General features: G+C 46.5%; 1 long non-coding RNA gene across 2 annotated transcripts; it reads right to left on the bottom strand.

The window, feature by feature from the left end:
• Positions 1–700: 700 nt before the first annotated feature.
• Positions 701–4,588, bottom strand: LOC139002796 (uncharacterized). Of its 2 annotated transcripts, XR_011470171.1 has the most exons (4): positions 2,992–4,588; positions 2,753–2,880; positions 1,691–2,511; positions 701–1,264 (listed from the first exon to the last, which is right to left on the bottom strand). It is a non-coding gene; the product is annotated as an uncharacterized lncRNA (long non-coding RNA). The 2 variants fall into 2 exon arrangements; XR_011470170.1 differs by having other exon boundaries at positions 2,753–4,588.
• Between the last annotated feature and the right edge of the window lie 2,590 nt (positions 4,589–7,178).

The raw sequence follows: 7,178 nt of genomic DNA, 5'->3' as shown, positions 1-7,178 counted from the left end.
TAAGCAGGGGTGTAGTTTGGAAGTTCTAATGAACTGGGTGTGAAAATGGGTGATTCCGGGTCTCAAGAGAGAGGTCTACTCGCAGATGCTTAAAGCTATGCGCAAGGCCCGAGGATTCCCCGTTAAACGTCAAATTCTTGATCCCTTGAACTTCATCCATGAAACTTGCCCCTGGTTTCCTGAAGGGAACTGCTGACGTTCACACGTGGGAGAAGGTTGGAGAACGGGTGCGTGATGGATCCGCAGCAGAAGGTCCAGAGAAGATCCCGTTCCTGCGTGTGCACCGCGGTCTCCGATACGCGACCGTCTGGACCCAGCGCGGGAGGTGAAGGGTCTCCACGCGGGACGTGGCCACGGCTCACAGCCTGCGGCGGGGGGTGCGAGTCTAAAACTCCGCCCGCTCCCTCTGCGCCGCCGCCGCCTCCGCCCGCCGCTCCTGCGACCCGAGTTAAGAGCCGCCCGACAGAGATTTCATCCTAAATATGAGCGGGAGCCAGAGGTGAGGGCGGAGCGGCGCACGCATCACCGTCCGCGGGGATTCAGAGAGTGAGGAAGACCTTGCTCTCGGTTTTGCAAAAATGACCCAGAGCGCCCCGCCTTTACGGCCAGAAGCTGGCGCGGCCCAGAGTCCACGTAACTTCCCCTCTGCGGCCGAATGTGAAGTCGCCCAGAAAAGCGGCAACAAAGAGAACCCAGTGAATCAGAAAGAAAAAGGGGAAGTTTATTTGCGATCTCGGGGGACACCCACTAGCCCAAAATGTGGGGCCAGTGAATTTCGTGCCTCCAGGGAGGGAGGGGCATCTCTTTATTCAGGTGTTTGGTGAGGGGAGGGGGGGGGGACGGGGGGGGGGCGGGTCCTGAACTGAGGAAGTCTCAGCGGCAGGGGATGGGCGGGGGTATTCAGAAGGAAGTCCGTATCTGTGTGGGGGTTGTTGTGGATTCAGGGAGAAGAAGCCGGTATCTGTGTCTGGCACGTTGATCTGTGAGAAATCCCAGGATAAGTCCATTGTCTCATCACATGTCTGCATGTATGTGATCCTGGGCTCTCTCCAACTTGACATCCTGTCCTTTTGGTGATAGGGGGCGGCGACTCTTTCTAGCTACTTCCAGCTGACCAAGGGTGGTGAGGAGGGCGTTTAAAGGCCAGAGTTAGGCAGAGGCAGGCCGGAGGGGAGCCGAGTGTGGGGATGGAGCAGGAGCTGATTCACAGTCACCCGTGACATCTCCGCGATCCAGGAGCGGATGAACTTGAGGAGGCACGGGGCTAGGAGAAAAAAGACACAGATGAGAATCAGGGGCCCTATCATGGGTAAGACCCAGGTAGCTAAGGGGCTTTGGGACCAGCCGGAAGGAGAGCTGTCCTGGGAGTGTCCTGCATGTAGTTCTTCACTCAGCTTAGTCAGGGTCTGTACGTTTTGCTCCACTACTCCGGACTCAATGTCGTTAACAGCATTCTTCCTGAAGGAATATGCAGGTTCCTCCTCTTTCTGCAGTCAGAAGGTCTGAGGCGCCGGTTCTGTAGGGCTACTAGGGCTATTGATGTTATCTGTCGCTGTAGGGAAGCTAAAGAAGCAGTAGTGGACTCCAGGGCTAACTGGAGCTTGTCATTAAAGTCCTGAGCAGTGACCAGACTGTTCCTGAGCCCCCCCCCCCCCCCTCCCGCGAGGCCTTTCAAGGTAGCGATACTCACCCCTAACATGACAGGAAGGAAGGCTGCCCGGCAAGTCCAGCGGCGGGATGGAGGGAGCAGCCAGGCGAGCTCCGACTCTCCATACAAGGTTAGTTGGGGAACTACCGTGACCACGAAGCAAGGCCCGGGGTCAGAGGAGCTCATGCAGTTACTTAACGTGCCATTGCACCAAAAGAAGGTACCTGGGCTGGCCTTGGTGAGGCTGGATGCAGTGTAGTTCTGGGTGCAGTTCCACATGACTCACCCTCTGATTACCGGATTACTGGTCTGGTAGCATATCCGTGGGGGCAGGGTGGGCTCTGGAGTTTCAGGTTCCCAAAGGGGAATGCCAGCCACGGGAGGCTGACGTTCACCTTTCCCTTGGGTTCTTGGAGAAGTCATGAGTGGGACGGCAGCCAGCAAAGACCTGCCGGGTGACTTGTTTGCCGTTCTGGTAGTAGGTTTCACGGACCATGAACCTCCACACATAAGCGGGTGGGGGTGGGTGTAGGCTGCTCAGGGCCTGGAGGAGAAGAAGGAGGGGGAGGACGGCTAAGACGGACCCTAGGGGGGCCCAACACCTCACATTTATAGAAGTCATGCTGCTCCGGGGTCCTCTTGAGGCTGGAGAGGTGGTGCCACGATGGGTCGCCAAGCAGCTTGGCAGAGGTGGGTGTTGTAAGGATCAGATGTGAGGTCCCGTCCACCTCGGCTCCAAGGCTTTTGGATGTAGATTCTTAAGGAGGACCGAGTCACCAGGATGAAGGGCTGGTCCCCCGGAGTCCTGGTCAGTTGGTTCTGGCTTGGGCAGGAACCTGTCAGCATGTTCTCGGAGCAGCTGCCTGATTAAGGACAGATATGGAAGATAATTACCCAGGGGAGGAGGATCGGTAGGGAGATGATGATTGAGCAAGAAAGGTCTCCCATATAGGAGTTCAAAAGGACTTAAGAAGGTGGGGCTCCTTGGTGTAGCCCGGATTCTGGTCAGGGCCATGGGCAGGAGGTCCGGCCAGGAGCTGCGAATTTCTAGAGAGAGTTTAGTTAGATGGCCCTTAAGGAGGCCATTAATCCTCTCGATCTTACCCGATGACTGTGGTCGGCAGGGTATGTGTAGTTTCCAGGAGATGCCAAGAGAGGTGCTAACCTGCTGGACGACCCTTGATATAAAAGCTGGGCCATTGTCTGATTGGATGGAGGTGGGGAGGCCGAACCTTGGGATAATGTGTGCTATTAGCATCTCAGCCACCACTTCAGCAGTTTCCTTGCGGGTGGTAAAGGCCTCTACCCACTCTGTCAGGGTGTCCACCATGGTAAGCAGGTACCTGGTCTTTTTGTGGGGAGGCATGTTATTGATGTTCTTGGTGAACAGAGGCGCAGAGATGAGTCGGACGACAGGATACGGAGAAGCAGAGGGCTACCGCTCGCTCAGGCGAATAGCAAAGATCCTCTGATGCCTCATGGCTTTTATTGGGGGTGAGCACAGCAAATAACAATGGAGTACAGCAAGTAACAATGATGAACAATGGTGCTTATGAAATCATCAGAGCTAAGTTATACATTACACTATTAATTTCCAACATAATACAAAGACTCTATCCACCTGCAGCAGTGCACCCTCCCCTGAACTTTCTATGCCCTCATGGACTATTCATCACGTCAAGGAAAGTTCTGCCTTGGAACAATAAGTCTCGCGTGCAAGACTTTGTTCTGACGAGGCCTGCTTGCAGGCTCACGCCTTCTCCCGGCAGAACGTCCTCTTCTAGTTAACTTCTTTCCACTTTACCGCTACATTTCCCCCTTTTTTGTTTTGCTTCAAGTTCATGACAGAAAAAATAGCACTGCGTTGATTGTTCACTGCTGCGGCTTTACGGGATCTTCTGCAGACTAAATATAGAACAAAGCAAAGTATCAATACTAGCAATAACAACCCTGAGGAGGTTCCCATTAATGCTTGAATATGTGGAATAGGATTCATATTCTGTATCTCATTTATAAGACCTTGTAAAACTTGCTGTCCGGTTACCTTCTCTAATCTCTTTTGAAATGTTGTATGAATATGATCTTGAAGATCAATAATTTACACAGACCAGTATGGTTTCAATCACATTTTAACTGTAATAGCCTTTGCAGGCTTACAATTTGGTCCCCTAATAAAGCTACTGTTTGTTCAAGATCGGCTATTTGTTCATTAATTTCACTATCAATTTTCCGTTGAGAACTCTATAACTGTTCTGAATCTTTATGCCATTCCTGAACAAAAGCAGCAGTTTGGACTGATCGCTGCAATGCCACCCCAGCTGTTGCTGCAGTTGCTGTCATAGCAATCAATCCTAGAATTACAGCGATTAGTATGCCAATAAACCTTTTTGACCTTTTTAATATTTCTTCTGCAATGGCTTGGAGAGCTCCAGCTAGAGAACTTTCCTGCCATCGTCGGTTCATCTGTACAGGTAATCATACTCCCATTCTGGCTCACAATAGATACAAGCTCTCTCTATTGTGATTAAAAAGTACAGAGTTATTTACACAGGTTAACAAAGTACAATTAAAACAAGATATTTCTCCAGTAGTTTGATTCCATTGAACTGGACCCTTTTTCATCTGGTTTCAAAGGTCCATGATCTTTAAAAAGTCCAGGCATCTAATTAGAGTCTTTAGTTACAGGGCCTTCCATGGGCAGTCACAAGACGTTCCCCTTCCTGGCATAGGCACTTCACCTGTCCCCATGTAGGTGGAGAAGTATTTTGGGTGTGAGGCAACTGCGTGCGAATTGTTTGTCCTCCCTGGATGGTTAGCTGTGCAAACCGGTCTTCTAGTCCTGCCTCATCACGCTTCCTCTTGCTCGCCATGCCTTAGCTTGATTCTTTTATCAGGAATCTAGAACTTCTTAGTTCCTGTGGAAACATAAGCATAGCCTCGACCCCACCTTAAAACGGTAGTCGGGCACCATTGATTAGTAGTGACATCTTGATAATAGGTTGTTCTACCGGGATCTCCTTTTTATGTCCCCAGTGCATTTCGGCAGCTGACACTGCATCTGTATTCAAATTTAAAAATTTTAAAGTAAATAGAGCTCTTAATAATCTTCGTCGGGGAGTCTGGCCTTGATACCAGCTCCTCTCCCCCTTTTTGTTTTTGTAGCATTTCTTTAAGGGTTCGGTTCTGCCGTTCAATAATTGCTTGACCTGTATTGTTTCCAGGAATTCCTGTAATATGTTTAATATCAAATTGTTGAAAAAATTGATATTACCTGATAAATATGCTGAGCCATTGTCAGTTTTAATGGCTCGGGGCTTGTCCATTACAGCAAAGGCTTCTAATAAATGTGTTATAACAGCATCAGCTTTTTCAGAGGACATCGCTGAAGCCCATGAGAAATGGGAATAAGTATCAATAGAATGGTGAACAAATTTAAGCTTGCCAAATTCTGGCACCTGAGTGACATCCATTTGCCAAAGGGCATTAACAGTTTCTCCTCTGGGATTAACCCCCATGGGTAAGTGAGCAGTGTGGAATGGCTGACAGTGAGGGCATGTTTTTAAAATATTTTTAGCCTGTCTCCAAGTAATATGATGCTTTTCTTTCAATGCTCTAGCATTGGAATGATACATATTATGCTCTCTTTCAGCGGAGGTTACTGTACCAACCAATTGATCAATGTTAGCATTCCCAGCAGATAAAGGTCCAGGTAGTAAAGAGTGTGCACGAATGTGTGTTATATAGATAGGATCATGCCGGAGGCGTAAGAGCGTTTGAAGCTGTAGAAATAGTTCATGCAAGTTAGACCCATCATTAAAGATAGTAGCCGTTTCAATGTGTTGTACAGTAAACTCCGTATATTGAGAGTCAGTGATAATGTTAAGAGACATAGAGTCTTTATCTTGTAGTAACATAACAATTGCAAACAATTCTGCCTTTTGTACTGATTGGTAAGGAGATTGTACTACTTTATTTTTTTAAAATTACTGTATCCAGCCATTCCTTATTTGTTTGCATCTGTAAAATAGGTTTCTGCTCCAGATAGGGGGGTTGGAGAAACTATTTTTGGCAAAATCCATTGAGTTCTTTTTAAAAATTGTATTCTGAAATTTTCTGTCCTAAATATAACCAGGGCTCCACTTGCTGAATTTTTTCCTCTGATATTTGGAGCCCATACTCTTTAAACAATTTTCTAGCTTCTTGCAGCATTCTATCTACTTTAGATTTTTCTTTATGTGCTAATAAAATATCATCCATGTAATGATAACAGATGCCTGTAACAAACATTTCTCTTAATATTTGTAAAGGTTGATGAACATAAGCTTGACACATGGTAGGACTATTTAACATTCCCTGGGGGAGAACTCGCCATTGATATCTTTGATTAGGTTGGCTGTTATTTAAGGAAGGGACCGTAAAAGCAAATTTGTCACAATCCTGAGATTGTAAAGGGATTGTGTAAAAACAGTCTTTCAAATCAATAATTATTAAATGCCAATTTTTAGGAATTAATGCTGGATTTGGAACTCCAGGTTGTAAAGGTCCCATAGGCTCAATAATCTCATTAATCCGTCTTAAGTCAGTTAACATTCTCCATTTACCTGATTTTTTCTTTATAACAAAGACAGGGGAATTCCATGGACTAGAGCTGGCTTCTATATGCCCTAGTTGTATTTGTTCTTTGATAATAATTTGGAGCGCTTCCAACTTTTTTCTTGTTAGGGGCCGCTGCTCTACCCAAACCGGTTCAGTTGTTTTTCATTTTAAAGGCAGGGCGAAGCGCTTTGGACTGGCCCCCTTTATAAATTTTGGTTCTGAACACTGGCGCCAGCACCAGCTTGACAAATCATTTGTCTATGGCCTTTCTGTAAGGAAGGTATAGTAATTGTAGCCCCCCATTGCTGTGAAAGATCTCTTCCCCACAAAGACAGTGCAGTGGAGGCGACATATGGCTGTATTTGGCCCTTTTGTCCTTCTGGCCCCTGACATTCAAGTACATTAGAGCTTTGTAAAATTTCAGTGAGGTTTACAACCTGTAAAAGTTGTATTCACCTTGTGCACCGGCCAAGATTGAGGCCAGTGCAAAGTAAAAATTATAGTTACATTAGCCCTAGAATCCACTAGGTTGATAATTTTTATTCCCTCTGGGAATAAACTGTAAAAATTGAGGTCTTTGGCCTCCCAAGACTGTATGCTAAAAAACCTTTTTTCCTGTGCTACTAAATCTTCTAGTTTGCTTAACTGGTGCTGTATGTTCTATTTGTTTATAGGGAAGTAATAATAACTGTGCCATTTTTTCCAGCCTTTATATTTATAATACTAAAAGCAGACATCATAACTTATATTTCTCCTTCATAATTTGCATTAATAACTCCGGGAGCATGTTTAGCTTTCCCTTGTGGGACTTTTGCCTTCAGACCATTTTTTTTTTCATATGTCCCACTTTCCCACATCCATAGCATTTAGCAAGATGGGAATTGCAGTTTTTAATGCATCAGCAAGAAGATTAGAATTATTATTAATTATTTAT

This window comes from Myotis yumanensis, unplaced genomic scaffold, assembly GCF_028538775.1.
Source record: "Myotis yumanensis isolate MYYU_CA2020_CCGP unplaced genomic scaffold, mMyoYum1.0.hap1 SCAF_2, whole genome shotgun sequence".
NCBI lineage: Eukaryota > Metazoa > Chordata > Mammalia > Chiroptera > Vespertilionidae > Myotis > Myotis yumanensis.
The sequence above is the reverse complement of the archived record's forward strand: the minus strand, read 5'-3'. Positions and strand labels throughout refer to the sequence as shown.